Source organism: Sorex araneus, chromosome 3 (genome assembly GCF_027595985.1).
Source record: "Sorex araneus isolate mSorAra2 chromosome 3, mSorAra2.pri, whole genome shotgun sequence".
Classification (NCBI taxonomy): Eukaryota; Metazoa; Chordata; class Mammalia; order Eulipotyphla; family Soricidae; genus Sorex; species Sorex araneus.
In genome coordinates, this window is record NC_073304.1 from 2,391,299 (window position 1) to 2,411,790 (window position 20,492).

The 20,492-nt window shown below is 42.8% G+C and overlaps 1 long non-coding RNA gene and 1 pseudogene across 9 annotated transcripts in view; both read right to left on the reverse strand.

Annotated features, from left to right (window-relative positions):
* Nucleotides 1-20,492, reverse strand: part of LOC129403306 (uncharacterized) — a 58,029-nt gene that overhangs the window by 20,960 nt on the left and 16,577 nt on the right. For all 9 annotated transcript variants that reach the window (XR_008629113.1, XR_008629112.1, XR_008629109.1 and 6 more), the window contains 4 exons: nt 14,997-15,068; nt 7,633-7,720; nt 578-654; nt 131-250 (listed from right to left, as the gene is read on the reverse strand). This is a non-coding gene — a long non-coding RNA (uncharacterized LOC129403306). The remainder of the gene's footprint in view (nt 1-130; nt 251-577; nt 655-7,632; nt 7,721-14,996; nt 15,069-20,492) is intronic.
* LOC129403969 (small nucleolar RNA SNORD113/SNORD114 family) lies at nt 6,845-6,914 on the reverse strand (annotated as a pseudogene).

Below are 20,492 nucleotides of genomic sequence, written 5' to 3' on the forward strand. Positions count from 1 at the left end.
ATCATCCTAAGGTTCTGGAAATGCGACCTTCCCGTTAGCGGCTCTCCCCCCAGGGAGCAAACAGACTGATGCTCCTTTTAAGATGGGCCGCAGAAGACATGTAAAATCAGTTCTCTTCCGGGCTACATACCTGATCTGTCTTCACCAGGGGCCTCCCACGGTGATTTTCTTTACTCCCTTTTCACACACGGTTTAATGAACCGCCCTCAGCCATCTTTAAGCCAGGCGCAGACCCCATGCCTTCAGGTTCCTGGTGTGGGCACACAAACCATTATCAGTGCGATACTGCCATGGAGATGCTTAAGCTCTCGTAACAGAAAGTAAATCATAGTGTTAGCTCATTCGGAAATGAAAGGGGTGACTCTAGCTTATGAATCAAGTCAACTGTGCCAATCAGATTCAACATGTTTTTCGTTTTTGTTTTGCTTCTAACCATTGTTTGTGATTCTTCACATATTCCCATCACTGGAGCACGTGCAAGGGAGCTTTCTTCTACCACAGACACTGATTCTTCTGAAATACCCCGAGACCATTTCTGCCCGGGGACCTGACTGAGGAAGTTTGACAGCTTACTTACATTTTCTTTGTGTTCTTTAAACACAGCATTTCTCGCGAAGATTCTGGCCCTTAGGAAATAAACTTCTGCTGGCCTCTCTGTGGAGGAAAATTCAGAATTAATCTTTATAAAAATATATGTGTTACCAGCTAGAAATCAATTACACCATAACAAATTTTAATCCATCTTAATTAGTCCTAAACTTAATTTACAAATTCTGATAGTCATGACTGATTGAACCTTCTAAAATAAAAATGAAAACACTCAAATGTACCTTACATTCCAACTGTTCTTTATTGAAATACCATGGATTTACAACAACTGTGACTATTTTAGAAGGAAAGTATCATGCCTCTTCAAATGTAAATTACTATACCAGGGGTTGACTGCCAAAGTATATTTTAAAAGTTTCAACAAAATAAAGGATTACTTGGCTGGCTGTAACTTTTACAGGGTAGATTACCTCTAAACCCTATTGTTATTCTCAGTGATTACTGTGTTTGATTTCTATGTCTGTTACATTTATATGTCTATTACATTTATATGTCCTCCTATAAGCAGTCTTCATGCACCTTATCAAATGTGGAACTGAGCTAAGAATATGTCCTTTTCTCTTTTTTTGCTTTTTGGATCACACCTGGTGATGCACAGGGGTTACTCTTGGCTCATGCCACACCCTGCATTATTATTGGGGCCCCGGCATGCATACTATGCCACCTCCTCCCAGCATGGAGGTATAAATACTGTAACTGCCATAGAATAAACGCCTTTTCTCCCTCCTCTGAGCTCTGCGTCTGTTCATTTGGCTGCGTCCCCTTCTCAGCCCCACGAAGGCTTCTCCCTGCTGAACAGAACGAGACTTCCACAACGACTTCCACACTGGCGGTGCTCAGGGGACCATATGGGATGCTGGGAATTGAACCCGGATCGGCCACATGCAAGGCAAACATCCTACTCGCTGTGCTATCACTCCAGCCCCTCATATTCTTTTCTTAAACATCAGAAATGAAAACCTAGACAATGGAAAACCTATAGTCTTATAAAATGATACTCATTAATCTGGGTCTAGGGATAACTAGGGCACATGACTGGCAGGGATCAAGAACACTGACAACTGGACTTGGCAGACGCTGGTGTTCGTGGGGGGAAAGGGGAGTCTGTGGGATGGGCACATGGGCTTCCTGGTGGCAGATGGCACTGGACTTTGGCATTTGGAGAGCTGTGAAGCTGGACCTCAGAGATGCCCTATTGCTGGCAATCCGTGACGGAGATTATGGGAAAACTCAAATACACAAAAGCAATATTGCAGCAGTTACCAAAAAAAAATGAGGAGGAGAAAGTAGGGAGATGCTGGCAAAGAATTGAATACTGTGGGTTTCTGGGGTGAGCGTTCTAGAAACCTGGGCAATGGTTAATAACATTATACACTAGAGATGTGATTTCTATTTAGAAACTAAATTTCAGCCACTCTGTCACAAGAACAAGTGACAAGACAAAGGGCAAGGATGTCTGGAGATGCATATGCTAATTAGATGGGTATGCTAATTACACGGGTATGCTAATTAGACTGCTGATTGTAATCATCTATATATATATACTATGAAAACATCATGGTTGGCAGCTTAAATATGTATTTTTTAATAAAGACCTAAAAACTAGTCATCTAAGTTTCTACTGGGGAAATGAGAAAAAAAAATAAATTCATTCCAAAGTAAAGAGAAGAAAATAATGAAAATAAAAGTAGAATATTTTTGAAAAATCAATGAAGGAAATCAATATGTTTTTCTTTAAAATTGTTCATGTGGGAGACCCCTGGCAGTGTTCTAGGAGGTTTCAGTGAGGACAGAGAAGGGACCACTATGACCATGGTAGTTGGAAATGATCATTCTGGACAAGAACCGTGATGAAAGGAGGTCAAGGGATGCACACGGCGACCTTCCAGTAACAGAACTGCAAACCACAGTGCCTAGATGAAAATGTGAGTGAGAAAGAAGGAGGGAGAGAGGAGAGAGAGAGATGGAGAGAGAGATGGCGAGAGAGAGAGATGGAGAGAGAGATAGAGAGAGAGAGAGAGAGATGGAGAGAGAGATGGAGAGAGAGATGGAGAGAGAGATGGAGAGAGATGGAGAGAGAGAGATGGAGGGAGAGAGATGGAGAGAGAGAGAGATGGAGAGAGAGAGATGGAGAGAGAGAGGGAGAGAGAGAGATGGAGAGAGAGAGGGAGAGAGAGAGGGGGGAGAGAGAGAGAGATGGAGAGGGAGAGGGAGAGAGAGAAGGTAAGCCACAGAGGCAGGCTGCAGGGGCAGGGCGGAGGGGGGATGGGCAGGAGGGAATCTAGGGACACTGATGGCAGGAAATGTGGCTGGTAACGGGGGGGGGGGGGGATCCACACTATATGACTGAAACTCAATCAGGAACAACTCTGTAACTGTGTATTTCACTGTGAATCAATTTAAAAAATACACATGATTTGCCAAGATTCATAGAGGAAAAGAGAGTAAGATCTATCTAAAAAGAAATGGAATAAATAATTAATATCCCCCAGATAGAAGCGTCAGGGCATTATTGGTTCATTGGTGAAATCTGCCAAATGTTATGTCAGTTGCTTAAAAACCATTTTAAGCGAACAGAAACAGAAAAACTCCCAGTATTATCATAATACAGCAAACAGAAAAACACAGTATCAGAAAACTATAGACAATAGGGACGCGCTACCATGCCACAACCACAACAGAAGACACCAAGTTATTTCAGTGGAACTCAGCAGCTCCAAGCTCTCGGTCCAAGTCCTGGCTTCATTCTACGGACCCCTAGATGACTCAGGCAAGGTGCTCCTGTCTCCCTCCACCTGCATATTCTATCCACTCATTCACAGAGAGATCAACTTACAAGTCTACCCAGGGTCTCCAGGCGCCCCGCAACCCAGAGTTGGAGGGAGTCTGACAACACCTGCCCCTCGCTCTTCCTCACAGAAGCTCCTCACACGCAGCGTCTGTTTCCTAGACTCTCAGAGCTCAAGGCCGAACCCCAGTGCCATCCTTGGACACCGCAGGAAACGCAGCAGGGACCTCACTTGGCACTACCCCTCTTTAGCCACTGGCAGCAGTGGTGACGGATTCAGTCACAGATTCACTAACAGCTAAATCAATGTACACTGTAGCACTGTCGTCCCATTGTTCAGCGATTTGCTCGAGCAGGCACCAGTAACGTCTCCATGGTGAGACTTGTTGTTACTGTTTTTGGCATATCGAATACGCCACGGGGAGCTTGCCAGGCTCTGCCATGCAGGCGGGATACTCTCAGTAGCTTGCGGGCTCTCTGAGAGGGAAGAAGGAATCGAACCCGGGTCAGCCACGTGCAAGGCAAATGCCCTACCCGCCGTGCTATTGCTCATAAATCAATACACAAAGATCTCCAAATCCCAACGATGACAGTCTTGAAATTAAGATCAGTAGATGAATCTCAATGTCACACACAGATTAATTAACTCTCTTGACTCTTGAAATCTTATTTTGCTTTGGTTTTGGGAGATAAGGTTTTTGGCTCCCCCCCCAGCAATGCTCAGAGCTGATTCCTGGCTCTACTCTCAAGGATCACTCCTGGTGGGGCTCGGAGGGCCACACAGGAACCAAGTCTGGGTATGCGACTGCTGAACTGTCACTCCGGAACTTGAAATAAACATTTTCTTCTCATGTACCCGTGCTTTGCTATTGTTAAATTACTATGCCACCTTTAAAATATGGTACAGGGGGCCAGAGCAATAATACAGTGGGTACAGCATTTGTCTTCCACGAGGCCGACCTGGGTTCGATTACTGGCATCCCATTTGATCCCCCAAGCACGACCAGGAGTGATTCCTGAGTGCAGAGCCAGGAGTAACCCCTGAGCATCTCAGGGTGTGACCCAAAAAGCCAAAATAAAACAAATAAATAAAATGAAATATGGAACAAAAGGATCTGAGCCCACCATCTGCTTTAGTACCAAGAACGCCCAGAATACCTGTCTTCGTCTTAAGAGCAAAATTAAATTTGCTTTGATGCAAAAATGAGGTAAAAGAATAATAAAATATAAGATAATAGATATACTCTCCATAATATTTTTGGGTTTCCTTTTGGGAAACCAAACCAAAACACACCCAGCCGTTCCTGACTGCTCGGGGATCACTCCTGGCAGTGCTCGGGAACCGAATGGGATGCCAGAGATCAAACCCGCGTCAGCCACATGCAAGGCAAGTGCCTTACCACTGTCCTCTGTCTCTCTGGCCCCGTCATATTTTCTTTTGCATTGAGCTCAGTTGAATCTCATTTGACAGTCTCATTTGAGTTGAATTGGAGTAGGCTCATTTTGGTTTGGTTCATAATACAATCCAATCAATGGGCAAGGCAGGGTGCTTTGAAATTTTCCTTGTGTACGTGCCCTTTATTTCTCTGAGCTAATAAAATCCCATGAACAAATCCCCGCAATCAAGAACTTTGGCGACTACTCAGATTGTCTGAACACCTTCTACGCACAAAAACAACAGCTGAAACTTTTATCCGCGCATACATTTAAGACATATAAGGGTGCATCCATGGATAGAGGAGAATCAGACTGAACCAAGAGTCTAACAGCCAATAGGGCATTTGCCTTGCACATGGACAAGCAGGGTTGGACCCCTGGCACCCAACGTGGTCCCCTGAGCATCCCCAGGAGTGATTCCTGAGTGCAGAGCCAAGTGGTGGCACCCCCACCCCCCGCAAAAATATATATATATAAATAAAAACAAGGGAAAAAAGACTGTAAAGTGTGTGTAACTGTGTAACTGCTGGGCTCGGAGATCTACACAGACTTAAAGCTTTGCTGCTCCCAGCTCTGGCCTTATTAATCAATGGTGAATCAATTTTATTTCTTTTAAAAAATAAGACAAATAAATCTGCATCTAACATTTTCAAGAGTGTCACTAGTCCTGTACTAGGTTAAAGAGAAAGCCTGAATGCTTCAGGGGCCTGTGGCCTCCTGTTATTTAATGCTTCAGCTACGACCCCACACAAGAGTAAGAAGTGACCTGATAATCACAAGGCTCTCTCTAACTCTCCACCAACAACACACACCCAAGTCCTAACAATGGGGGTCACTTGCATAGGACGGAATAGATTTATTTTTCATGGCACATTTTCACAATCATTAAAAGGCTATACTTTATGCAATGATTTATCTATGCATTAGTTATTAATTTGTCTGTATAGTCACAGCTGATTAATTAGAACGGCTGTGGTTTTTGTCGTTTTTGTGGGAGGTTTGCTGTGGTTTGGGACCCACACCTGGTGATGCTTAAGGGTTATTCCTCGCTTTGAGCCCAGGGGTGGCCCTTGGCTGTGTTTGGGGGACTACATATGGTGCAGGGGATTGGACATAGGGCCACGGGGATGCCGGGAAAGTGTCATCTCCTCTGGACTATCTCTCTTGGCTCAGGACAAGTGTTTTTTATAGAGAAAAACAATAATATCAACCTACCAAGAACCCAAACTGCTATGCCACTAAATGCAACTACGTAGATGAACTGGATCCACAGTGGGAAGAGACGAGTTCTTCCCGCCCTCCCCCCAGTTAAGCATCACTGAGAGAGGAGAGAGATTCATATTTTTTTCAAAATACATGGTCCTTACTGGGCCGTGGTGTACCCCAGTGCTTCCAACCACGGGGAATGTTGCCCCCCAGAGGACATCACCGAAGTCTCAAGATACTTTTCACTTTCACAACTACCTTGGGAACGACTATATGGTTTGCATGTTTCTTAATAGTCCACGTATGAAAAAGACCATCTGGTGACTGTCTTTTCCCTCCCCACTCTAATATTCCCCGTCTCTCTCCAGAACCCCCCAAACAATGCAGAACACCGACAGTTTCTTGCTGCTTATACACTCCTTTCCCACACGGGCATCGCTTAAAATCAACTTATGTCGGGCCTGAGCAACAGTAGGACGGTAGGGCACTTGCCTTGCGCGCAGTCGGCCGGGTTCACTCTGTAGCGCCACAGAGAGTTTCCCGAACCCCACCAGGGGTGATCCCTCAGTGCCACTGGGCGCGACCCAAAAACAAACAAACAGAAACCAATTTATGTTGGAACAAAGTGCTTCAGAAATAGCTGAATAATAATCAACACATTCTCTAATCATTAGACCACACCTGGCTCTCTCCTTGCCTTGGTCTTTATGTACTTGGTAATCTTCTGACTGTATTAAACCTTAACGGCGTAAGAACAAAATCCTGAATATTATGAATGTTTGCCACGTAGCCATTGGCTGCTTATCTGACCTCAGAGTTAAGGTTTTAATCAGAGTCATTGATTCAGGGACCCCAAACACTCATCATTGGTTCAGATTGCCATTTAGTCACACTTCAGATTCACATTTCTCTCCCTCTTTCTAGCTTGCTGCACTTACTTACATTACAGATAACTGGATACACCTGTACATATGTAAATGCAGAAAGCTAGAATCAACCTGTGTAGCCATTGGCTACTTATCTGACCTCAGAGTTAAGGGTTTAATCAGAACCATTGGTTCAGGGACCCCAAACACTCATCATTGGTTCAGACTGGCATCCTTCAGTTTACTTAATCACACCATTGATTCGCATTTCTGTCTCCCTCTAGCACTTACTTCACGTTACAGATAACTGACTAGACATGTGTATATGGAAATGCAAAAAGTTAGAAACGGTATCCTTGAGTGTCGCTAAGCTGGAATCTTCAGGACTGCACCTTTTCGTAAGGAAACTCAGCATTACACGTACAATCACCTCTGTGCTTAACATCAACGCCAGATTTCTACTTTGTCCCTAATTACCTTCCTCTAACTAACGTGTCCATGTTAAGAGACCATAATACGGGAGCCAGACTCCAAGATGGCAGCCCACAGTGCGTGATAGTAGATAAAATACCCATTCGTAGGTGGCCTATGTGGGTGTTATTTGTTTTCATTTATTAATATATCCATCTATTACCTTGAAAATTACAAGCAACCCCTATAAGCCAACCTTCCAACCCCAGCACATAAACTGGAACTATTACCTTCATCAATCTCTTCTCTCCTTACCCAGAGTTTGTGAGAGCCATGATCCTTAACACCTAGAGAATGATAAAGCCGGCGTGGTGTGTCCGCTTCGCCGTGTGAAATGCAGACTCTAAAGAAAGAAAAAGCTTCTGGTTAGTCATATTTTAATGGGAGTTAGACTTACAGCATTAATAATAAGCTTGGGTCATTTCATAAGCTCATCATTGCCCAAGAATGGTCTTCCTTACTTATTAACTTATTTCATTCTTATTTTAAATAATACGATGAACACCAATGAGATAAGAACCATTAGGTACCATAAATATCTGTCTACAAAATCCCTATTCATAAATTTAACAGCTCAGTGAATGCTTTTAATGGACCTCAGTTGCGTAAAATTGGATAAATGTAAATCTTTGTATTATGGCATAGTCTCATCAGTGATGCACAAATTTTTCTGATTTTGATGTCTAATGGTCATTTATTTATTCATGTAAATAATTAGGCATGAAACAAATTAACTACCTATCCATTTTCCTAAAGACTTTCTTCATGCAAATTTTGAGCGTATTTTAAGCTAAAATCTGAGGGATCTACAGTTCTCTTTCTTTCCTTTAGCTCTCTCTCTTTTTTAAAGGTAACATTGGTTTATATGACTCTATGTTTCAGGGTATAATTCACACCTCTTCAAAATACAGGTCACAACACTGTGACCCCCACCGAAGGATTACAGCCCCCGAAGTACCTGTCTTTACCTGTCAACAACTGTGTCTAGGAGCAACGATGCTACTTGGTTCCCAGCTCGTGGCCCCCATCGGCCCTTGGCCCCTGTCTCACACACTTTTGCCCAACTGGTCTCTCTATAAATATACTCCTCCCCTACAACAGCTTATCGATCTGAATGGACACCCAGAATCTAAGACAAGAATATTTAATATCTTCTCCTCTAGCATGAAAACTGCTGAGTATCACCTATTATCAAATCAAATCCACAATGCGGTCTCGCCTCACAGTCATGAGAGCCTCATATCATGGGGATGTTATAACTAACATAGCTGACAACCTACTGGAAACAACCAATGTTGACAGTGATGTGGGCAGGAAAACTGGTGCATGATTGGTGGGAATTTTATCTGGGGCCGCCTAGATGGAAAAAGGCTTGGATGGTTCCTTTTTTTAAAAAAAAAATGTTATTTGCCATATGATAAATATCATCCAGCGATGCCATAGTGGCATTATGAATAATAACCAAAGCAGGGTATCAATTTACCATCTATTGTGATACAAGAATGGATAAAAGAATAGTAGTATATATACATAAAAGTATATATATTTGTGTATATATATTCAATGGAATACTACTCTGCCATTATAAAGATGAGTTTGTGTCTTTTGAGGAAAAAAAGATGGTCTTTGAGGTGATTATACAAAATAAAATTTAAAAATGAAGTGAAATATGATGACCAGATAGCACCAATCATAGGTGGAAGAGTAATAACTAAAGAAAATGAACTGGCAAGGAACAATGAACCTACCTAAAAACTATAATGGTGATGAGAGATAAAGGCAGTGGACGGGAGAAACCAGTATCAAGGGATCACTAAGAAAATGATGGCTGGAGGAACCAGTCGGGATGGGAGATGTGTGCCGAAAGTAGATAGTGGACCAACACAGTGTCTGTGTTGCAAGCGAAATGCCCAGAAGTAGAGAGAGAGTATGGGGAATATTGTCTGCCATGGAGGCAGGGGGAGGGTGGGAAAGGGGGGTGTATACCGGGGATATTGGTGGTGGGGAATGTGCACTCGTGGACGGATGGGTGTTTGATCATTGTGTGATTGTAACCCAAACATGAAAGATTGTAACTATCGCACAGTGATTCAATAAAATTTTTTTTAAAAGAACTATCTTCTCTAAGAAAGACACAGATGGCCCATAGGCACATGTAAAAATGTTCAGCATATAATGTTAAAAATACAATCAAAACCACAATGAGCTATAGTCAAAAATATGAAACAACTCACATATCCAGCAATAGATAAAATGGTTCAAGAAAATAAGGTATAAATGCAAAATGGAATACTACTCAGCCTTTAAAAAGGGAACATTGCCATTTGTGACAACCTAGATGAAATTGGAGGGAAGGGAGCCTGCTAAGTGAGATAAGTCAGAGAAAAAAGACAGATATAAGACGGTCTCATTTGTATGAGCACAGAACGGTGGTCCTCAAGGGTAGGTGGACTGTCCACGCACGGCGGTGGAGGGATCCTGTCCACTCAGTGGTGTTTGTCACCTTGTAACATTTACTTGGACAGGACTAGAGATTTGATGATACAGTCGTGGAAACTCACGTTATCTTGAATTTTTTAAGTGAATGCAGGCTGGAGTGCGAGTACAGTGTGAGTGGCTTGCCTTGTGTGCAGCCGAACCAGGTTCGATCTACGGAAGCCCCCAAGTTCCCAAAGACTCATCCTGAGTGAGCCCTGAGTCCAGGCAGGAGTGAGCCCCGAGCTAGGCCAGGTACTGCCCAACACAATCCGAAACAGAAATACGTACAGTCACGTGAAGCAATGTTATTTTTAAAAGGAGACATCCTAATGTAGCCTCTGTGAACAATATTTTGGAGAGTCCCTAAAAAATAAAAAATGGGACTGGAGAGACAGTATCGTGGGAAAGGCACACACCGTGCACACGTGTGACCTGGGTTTGACCCTCAGCTCTCCATGTGGTCCCCGAACCCCGCCAGGAGCAATCCCAGACCACGGAGCCATGAGTAAGCCCTGAGCACTGCCACATGTAGTCCCACCAAAAAGTATCTCCTGAATTATAAACAGTTTGACAGTTTCCGTAGGGAACGAGGTAGGGGGTGGGAGGGGAAGGTGGAGGGTGAACCCAACCATGGAAATGGCACTAGAGCTCGTGGGTGGGTGAAACCTATATAAGCATCGAGGTGTACATTGAAATATTGCAAATCAATTATAAAATTTCATTAGAAATGAATAAATGTGTATGACTACTTTTGGGTGTGACCCAAAAACCAAATATGTAAAGAGATATTATTTGTATTATCTTCATTGGTGCATGATTCACATCTTTTAAATAAAATAAAAAGCATCTCATGTATTCACTCATAACAATCCTTAATTATAATGTCATTATTATCATCATAATTCACTGTATAAAAACTCTGAATATTATTAACATCTGATCATATGATCCCAGTAAATCATCTCCATTAATTACAACAATTGTCATAAATTATGTTATCATCATTGGTTCATGATTGCTCTTTCTGAAATTTGCATTGCTTATCTGTTTATGCAAATAGTTTGCCTTTCTTATAATGAAACCAAAAACCAGCAACCCCACCCCCCATGATAGTGACATCCATTCCAGGGACACCTCGCTCTGCTCCCTGCTAAGAAGACTAAAACTTGTTTTGTCTCAATGGTGATCGTTTAAAACGCCATGCCCAAGTACTACACACCCAAGAACAAGATGCCTGATCCTCTCTTCTGAGACCACAAGGGCTGGACCAACGGGACTCACTGTCGTGACCACAGAGCTGCAGATTCATGTAAATCACTGACTCGGGACACCTCAGGGGACTCGGCACTGACCTAGACCTGGCACTTTCTCTCTTCTCAGTTGAATCTTCCTTCCTGGATGATCTCTACATGCGTAAATGACAGTGCCATCCATGCCCATGAGCACGGAATCCATAAAAGTGGTGAATGACACTAAGATTGTCTATTTGTACTTGCTCTTTTTTTTTTATCAAATCACCATGAGATACAGTGACAAAGCTTTCATGTTTGAGTTTCAGTCAAAGATTGAACACCCATCCCCCCACCAGTGCACATTTCCCACCACCTATGTCCCCAGTATCCCCCCCATCCCAACCCTCCCCCTGCCTCTATGGCAGAGAGTTTGCCCCACACTCTCTCTCTACTTGGGGGCATCATGTTTTGCAATGCAGATACTGAGAGGCCATCATGTTTGGTCCTTTATCTACTTTCAGCCACATCTCCCCTCCGGAGCGAGCCCTCCAACCATCACTGAGGCAGTGACCCCTTCTCTATCCCAGCCGCCTTCTCCCCCCGCTCTTGAGGCAGGCTGCCGACTAGGGAGCAATATTCCCGGCCCTTGTCTCTACTGTTCTTGGGTGTCAGTCTCATATGATGTCACTTTATGTTCCACAAAAGCCACTCACTCGTCTGATGCCTCTTCCCAGTCTCCCCTGGGCTGCTGGGTCACCCAGCGTCATGCACAAAGGGCCTGTCGAGGGCTCTTGGCTTCATCTGTTCATACTGCCCAGTGTTAACAGGACAGCTCTGCACCACTGACCACTGTCACCCCCCACCAGGAAACAACTCGATGCTCCCCTACACTCTCCAACCGCACCAAGGACACAACATCTATTTCTACCAGGGAAGGGACACCTACAAAAACATGTGTGCCAGAGTGTGGGGGAATATTATGCGGCAAAAAAAAAAATGGCTAATTTAAACTAGTTCATGGCCTGTTCCCCCACTTGGTATAACACACACACACACACACACACACACACACACACACACACACACACACCAATTAGATTTTTTAAATTCCTTGAAAATTCATTTTAAAAATCTCCTAAAAGTTCATGAGAATACGAACTTTTTTTATAGTTCTGTGTCATGTTCTCTATTCTCTAGCCAGGAAGATAACAACTATGATTCTCACCCTTAGTGAAAGATTAAGTTGGCCGTGTTGTGTCCATGCTGTAAATAAAATAGTCAATTCTCCATTTTCTCATTATTATCTACTTCTTAATGGATGTGAGCTTTGCTCTGCCAGATTAATCATAAACATGGAATGCATCACATTTTCATTATTAGTGCTAAACTTGCACTCATTTCCACTTATTGGCTTACTTTAATTTCAAGCAATATAATAAATGTGACTAAATACCCAACTCAAGGATAAGGCTTGTCGCCATTAGAGGTGTGAGACCATAAACTTTTCAAACCCAGTTAGAACCCTAATGATCAATTTCATGAGATTCACTTGGGCAGAACTGCTCTAATTTTAAACCTAGGATCATGACGTTTTCTTACCCAAAACTCTACTTTTCCATTACTTTGTAACTTCAATTCTTTCTATTGTATTTCTAAGTACTAGTGGGGAGTGTGATCCATTTATTACCTTTTCTGAACTATCTGTAACATAAATATAAAAATATAAACAAACTATCATTTGCGTCTAAAATATAATAAATGTGTATGCAAAATAATAAATTCTCCATCTGAAACCCAGAAGTGAAATACTAATTTCACGTACGTGTCCCTACCTATTTAATCCAAATCAGAAGATACCAAATCCCATGTTCTTCACATGGGCATCAAGGGGGCAGTAGAGGGTCGAACCCAACTCAAAATTCATGTGGGCATTAACTTGGCATCTGCTGTTGTCATTTGAGCTGTGATTGTATATCAATGGCTTAAGTCAATATATAAAGATTGAAGGATTTAGTTCCCTATACTTCAACAGCAAAAATACTGCCAACTTCCCATATGATCAGTCTCCACTGAAATAACTGTCCCTTCCTAGTTTTTTGGGTTTTTTGGTTTTTGGGTCACACCCAGCAATGCACAGGAGTTACTCCTGGCTCATGCACTCAGGAATTACTCCTGGCGGTGCTCGGGGGACCATATGGGATGCTGGGATTCAAACCTGGGTCTGCTGCGTGCAAGGCAAACGCCCTACCCGCTGTGCTATTACTCCAGCCCTGTGTCCCTTCTTAATTTGCTTTCTTTTAAGCTGAAATTCAATGAGTCCAAGGAGATGAATCCTGCCCGACTCACAGAACACTCTCAACACTGGCTCACCTGTGCTTCTTTCCAATTAGGGAATGATGCAGTTAATTTTTTATGTAAATATTTGTTTTTTCTTCTTTAAAAAAAAATCAAACAAACAAGTACCTGACAGCCTGGTTATCAAGAGTGTCTCAAAGAGGTAGTCACACAGGTATTCCACACCTCTTGGTACTCAGCAAACCTACCGGAAATACTTATTTCATGACACACTCTATGCAACCCACATAAGGGACCTTTTTGTCTACATACACTTACTCCGAAACCCGTCCTGACATTTATGAACTCGTCACTCCCCCTAATTCACACCCAGCAACGACAGCCGCTCACTGCCCAGGCCCGTCATCACCTAAGCTTGTGCCCTTCCCACCGAGTAAGTAACCAGGGTATCTTTCCAAAGAATCTCAAAGATTATATTTTAATTTAAAATATGTGTGTATAGGGGCTGGAGAGATAGCACAGCGGGTAGGGCGTTTGCCTTGCACGCGGCCGACCCGGGTTCAAATCCCAGCATCCCATATGGTCCCCTGAGCACGGCCAGGGGTAATTCCTGAGTGCAGAGCCAGGAGTAACCCCTGTGCATCGCCGGGTGTGACCCAAAAATAAATAAATAAATAAATAAATAAAATAATAATAAAATATGTGTGTATATATATGTATGTGTATTGGGGAGAGGGTGTTTGGACACACCCAGTGGTACTTGGGGGTTCTTCCTGGCTCTGTGCTCAGGAGTGAGCCCTAAGGTGTTTGAGAGGTCAAAGGCAGTGGCAGGGTCACACTGGGGTGGGCAGGCAAGGCAAATGCCCCGCCCCCTGCACCATGATTCTGGCCCTCACCATTCCTGCCAATTCCTAAGCCCCAGGATTACTCGCCCTAAGTACAGATCCAACTCTCCGGGTCTTCATTTTCTTATTCATAAATGATTGATTGATTGATTGATTGATTATGTGCTGCTTCTTGATAATTTTATTCAAGCAGCAATAATAAAAAAGTTTTCCTGAATCACAAAACCCTAGACCTCTGAATATTGCCAAGAGCCTCGAACTGGCTTGTTTGGCACAGTGGAGAGGTAGTAACTGAGATCTCCTCTGAGCCGGGCCTCAGGCTTGTACGTAGAGAATAATCAATAGCCCTGCCCCAGACCTATGGCTCTCTGCTTGCTCAACTTTCATTTCTCTATATTTTAAGCATAGTACAAATTAATCCACTATCTCAGCTACAAATACTGACAGCACCTTCCAACTTCCTAGATGCCCCCCATCCCCCTTGATTTAAAGGCCCGAGTAAATATTAGAGAAAATTCTCTTTAAATGTCATGCAAATATAAAATGGAATATTAAACAACTGTGAAGAGAATGCAAAAGCCTCTAGCTTTCTTACAATGGTCCTCGTTCACACTGAAATATTAATCTGTGGCTCATTACATACTCCGGGGTGGTCCATGTCTGATGCTGATTTCATCGACTTTTGAAGCAGACATCCCTCCCTCTGAAACCATTCCATGGGCTCCACCCCCTAACTCCCTCCTGACCAAGAACATAAATTTTGACTTACTGGATCCCTTTGCTCCTTTTCCACAAAGGTTTCTGTCTAGACTTTCATCACTGGCCAATTGAGTGATTGAAACTGGAAAGAAAAACAAGGGGGTTTTAGAAAGATGGAGAAACCAGGTTAGACTGAATGTTAAGAGAGTAGCAATCATCACTGAGTTTCTGTCCCATTCCCATCATTAGACAAGACCAGCCCTCTTTTTGTTGATGTGTTCAACTGTTAATGTTTGTCACATAATAACAACTGCTGAATACCTCTCCTGGTAGATGATTCAAAACAATGTGTGCTCCAGATTCTGTTAGATCCTGGCCACTGGGGTAAAAATCTGTATTATTGGGGTGTTAGTAGATTTGGCCAGTTTATATCCTGAACTTGACATGATCTCAGCAACAATCCCAGTCTAACTCTACCTTATAAAAGTTTAGTTATACACAGCTAAGACCTTATGGGATGCTATAATGCTATGATACTTCAACAGTAAAATACTATTATAGGTAACTGCCTATTATTTTATTATAGGTAACTATTATAGGTAAATGTTTTTGTGCATCTGAAAGGCTAGAGCAAGATTAATAATTAACTTATTATTGACATATCCTCATTAGTGGCAGAGCCTCAGGGAGCCATGTCTTCCCTCTTTTAAAGTAATATTTTCCTTTATTCACTGATCCTAACACAGTCCGTTCTTATCACCCTACCTCCCCACCCCCACCACGGGCCCTAACACTACAGCTGCCCATAAAACAACAATCACATAAAAACCGGGTATGTTTCCCACCAGAAATGACATTGAAACTAATCTAGTCGTGACTCCTCCCTCCTGCAGAACATACTCGAATCACTGATCCAGCTCTGGTTTTCTCTCCTGCCACTTACAGTTTAGCCGCCCCTTTCCCTTCTCAAAAGTACTCGCAATAAAATGAATAGCCACCAGCTCAACAACGCTAAACCTAACGCATGTATCCAGATATTCTTGACCAAACTCGTGAAAGGAGCAGACGCCGCACGATCCAGGGTTCAATCCCTCCAAAACATTTTACTGATAATTCAGATCTCATTATATGCCCTGGTTCTGGTCCTTATCTAGCCCTCTGTCCATTCACTGGTCTGTTTCCTCACTCACACACTGACTCACTAATGAAAGAATCCAGACCTAAGGCCTACTAAAGCCACCAGCAGGACGCCTGGACCCATCTCACTCGTAAGCTCACAGCGGAGCAATAATGAAACTGCCTGATATCACACCTAGAGTTAGGCTTTGGTCAGAATTCTTGACTCAGAAATCCCAGACTCAGAATTAATCTCCTTCCCTCCCATCCTTCCTTCCTCCGCTATTTCTTATGTATCTTTATCTCTTCCTTCTTTTTATCCTTCCGCCCTTCCTTCCTTCCTTTCTTCCTTGCATCGCTCTGTCCTTCCTTTTCTTTTCTTTATCTTTATTCCAATTCATTTATTCACTATGAATATGAATAAATCTCATCAAATCATGACTAAGACCTAAGAATATTACTACTTTCTTTTGGCTAATACTCCCCATAACTCTTATCACTTAATACCCCCACTGTTGCACATGTAGATAAATCATGATTCGGGGGTTTGTTGTGACGGCTGTTCCAGCCCTGGGGGATTGAATCCAAGATTTCATATATGCAAGGCAAGTATTCTACCACTGAGCAGTAAAAATTCTCAAAAAGTATTCTCAAAAAAAAAAAAACAAACAAACACCTCATCATGACCAAACAAAACCTTCACTGGCCTTTGTTTAATGTGCTCAGATTTTATGTATGCAACAAAGAAAATCCAAAATAATGTTTCACTTCACTAAAATAAATGTGTCACCAGTGCTTGTGTGGTTGGTTCTTTCTCAACAGGTTAGAAATAGAAACCTCTGGGGCCAGCTAGAGAGACGGCCCAGCAGGGAGGGCACTTGCTCGCAAGAAGCTGACCCAGGTTGGATTCTGGCACCATATGGGGTCCCCTACGCCTTCACCATCACCAGGTGTGGCCCCAAAACTAACAAATAAAAAGAACTACAAATCTTCTTCCATGATAGAACTTGTAAAGCAACAGTATGAAAAATAAAACGAAAAAAGAATAGACAACAGAAAAACGAGATGAAGGACCTATTTAATCTTACATAATGAAATAAGTGAATAAGACCTCACTTAACTCAAAATTGGGTTAATCTAAAATCTTCTTTTATGGCCATTTTCAACAGCACTCCCTCTGTTTATCTAGTTGCTATTTGTTATTTAAGCTAATTAGTCACGGATTGATTTAATTGTGGGTCTGTCTTTTAGAGGACCGCTACCAAGAGTAAATCCATCACCCGCCCAACTGATACAATCTAGTATGAATTGATCTGTGATCCTGCGGCAAATTAGTCGGGGCCTAGACTTTATGAGGACACCCCCAATTAAGATGAGTTTCTCCTGATGCTCTCTATAGAGCTTAAGCTCACTGCTGGTCCAAGATCTGTCTCCTTGTAGTGAGTTGACTTCAATATTATCCATTCAGCCCCTTACAATTCAAAGCTTGAATCCAACAAATCTAAGTCAACCAATCTTAAAGTGAGTCATCTGTCAAACAGCTCCTGACACAGTCGAGCTGACCTACCAGACCTCTGTGAGCAAAAGTGGAATCGCCGTTATTGGGATCGCCACGGTCCCAACATGCACTCTCTCCCACTTGCTTATTTATGTGTCTTTCCCGTTTTAGAAATGAAGGTCAGTGCCTTTACTTAAACAAACCCCGCTGCTTCGGAAACAGTCATTCTTGCTCGGTCACATACACTCACATGAGGTCCACGCACGGCCCTCTTTTCACTCTGTTTGTCTTCAACTCAAGATTTGGGGTCCAGGGTCCAGTGGCACCGGCTGGTTCCCTGGCAGAATCTCTGCCGGCCTCGGTGTTCCCACCTGCCATTCGCCTGAGCTGTTGCGCTTCCATTTAGTCACTTAATCGGAGATTTGGCTATCGTGTCAAGTAGCCAGATTCAATCCTAGAAACACACCATCTTGGCAATCAACACACCAGAGGACTATGTGCATCTCTGCGTGTCCCTGCCCTGTGTGAAGGACTAACACACCTTAGTGCTCCATTAAAAAAATATACTGCTTTATCTCAGGGCTCAATAAGGCGCTGGTGGCTCAGATGTAAACCCAGAGACCCTCTCATGGATACTGTCAATTAGTGTCACTTACCAATTTGCTCCTCACCCTCAAGTGCCAGAGACCCTCTGTTTATGGTCCTGTGGCCAGTTAAATTGATCGCCAACTTGGGTCCCTGTCACATCTATCATCCTTGGGCCACGTATGGACTCTGTTATTTATTATTCATTTTTGAAGTTAATGGTATAATGAATGGAAAAAAATCACCATTCAACACACTGGCTACATCTTGGCCAATAAATTTTGCATCCTTTCCCAACAGGATACCCAGATCTTTAAAACCAGATAAACGTTCGCATGAACTATGGGGCTTGGAGTCATGGCCATACTCAACAGTCAATTAAAATAATGAATCATCGTTTCTTTTTGTTAAAAACAAAAGACACTTTTGCCTGTAAACCACAGTGGTACATAAATAAATTAATTGTAAGTTTTGCCTCATAGCGCACTCTTGTTTATGGCCCATCATTAACCCTACTGTATGAATTAATATAGTTATTTATTTATATTTAATATTCAAGAACTCCCATACACCATGCAGTGAGAGACTAGCCACGAGGCTCATATGACTATTTAAGTTGAAATGAATGAAACTTAAGTTCAATAAAAATTTCAATTCCCCTAAAGAAGCTCTGATCTATATATTCAATGAAATATTATTTTGCCATTAAAAAGAGTCACACCTTTGGGGACAAAAGGGCTGGACCTTGCGGTGAGTGTGCTGAACAAAATAAGGAAGTAAAGATGGTTACTGATGGCTTCTACAACGTGGAGTAGGGACTAGTAAAATGAATGAACTAGTCAAAATATCAAGACTCCTCTTTGAGATCAAAACTATGAAGGTTACCAGAGAAAGAGAGGAGAAGGAAGGAAGGAGTAGAGGGATCTTTCCGGTCGTCAGACAGCACAGGACTTCGGGGTAGGTGTGACACTATAAACATAAAGAGGCCTCGGGGCTGGAGATGGCACCGTGGACAAGGTGTGGCCTTGCCAGCAGCCAACCCAGATGCCGCCCGGGCACCTTGCATGGTCCCCTGAGCCTGCCTAGGAGTGATCCTGAGCACAGAGCTAGAAGTAAGCCCTGAGCACTGCATCGGGAGCCCCCAAACTAAAATAAAACACGTGGAGATAGAATGCTCAGCTCCCCCACCAATACAGAATATTGTAAACCAATGATAAACTGATTTTTTTAATCTATTTCATTCAAGTCCTCATGCTCAATAATCACACGTGTCCCGGTGTCTGCCTTGCTATCCCGGACAAACTATCATTCCGTCCATCACTGCAGAAGCCACTCTCAGACACAAGTAGTATTTCGTTTATGTCCCTTGAGAACTATTCAGTGTTTTGCTTTGGGGCCACACCAAGTGGTTCTCAGGGCTTGTTCCTAAAGGGACTTTGGGTCGGCGGGGAGGGTGGGGGGATATGGGTTCCTGGGGAATGAACCTGGGTCTGGGGCATGTACCTGTACTATCTCCATGTCCTGGGCCTTTCCTAGTAAAGTTAGATGAGATTAATCAGAGTTCTTTATGGAACATCCTAACACCTGCTCTACCAAGACTCTCTTTTGTTTGAGGTGATTACTTAAAATGACCCTACAGTGCAGTTGAATGGGTTCCTTAAGACCTTCTCTTTTTTCCAGAGATTCTTTATTTATTTATTTGTTCATTCATTCATTTTTGCTGACATACTAAGTTTATTGTTTATTGCTTATTGTTTATTTGTTTACTGTCTGGGCTTTGAAGTTGAATTGAAACACAATGGTGTTGTTCCAAATACATTTTGGATTCAGTTTTGTAATTCTTTGTCTTGCTAAACAGCGGTAAGATTTAGAATTTTTTTCTTTTTTACTTTTTTAATTGAATTACTGTGAGATGGGCCCTTATAAAGCTGCTCATGATTAGGTTTCTGTCCTACAGTGCTCCAACACCGGCTCCCCACCAGTGGACATTTCCCAAGCACCAGTGTCCCCAGGTCCCTCCCGGCACCCCCACCCCAGCCTGCACCTATGGCAGGCACTTTTCTTCTCTCTCTCTCTCTCTCGCTCTCTCTTGCTCTCTGTCTCTCACTCTCTCTTTCTCTCCCTTGCTCTCTCTCTTTCTCTCTCTCTCCTTGTTGGGTATCACATTATCCTTTATAGGACCATGCTTGGTCTTTCTGGATTTAATTTATTCCTTTCAAAAAATCACAAACAGAGATCACCAATCTGACCCAACTAATCAAAACCTACCAAACCCTTCTAGATGTGTCTCTTTCCCTGGGTTAACAGCCTAAACCACACAGACTGGGAAGTAACAACATAAACTAACATACAGAAATTAATCTTGGA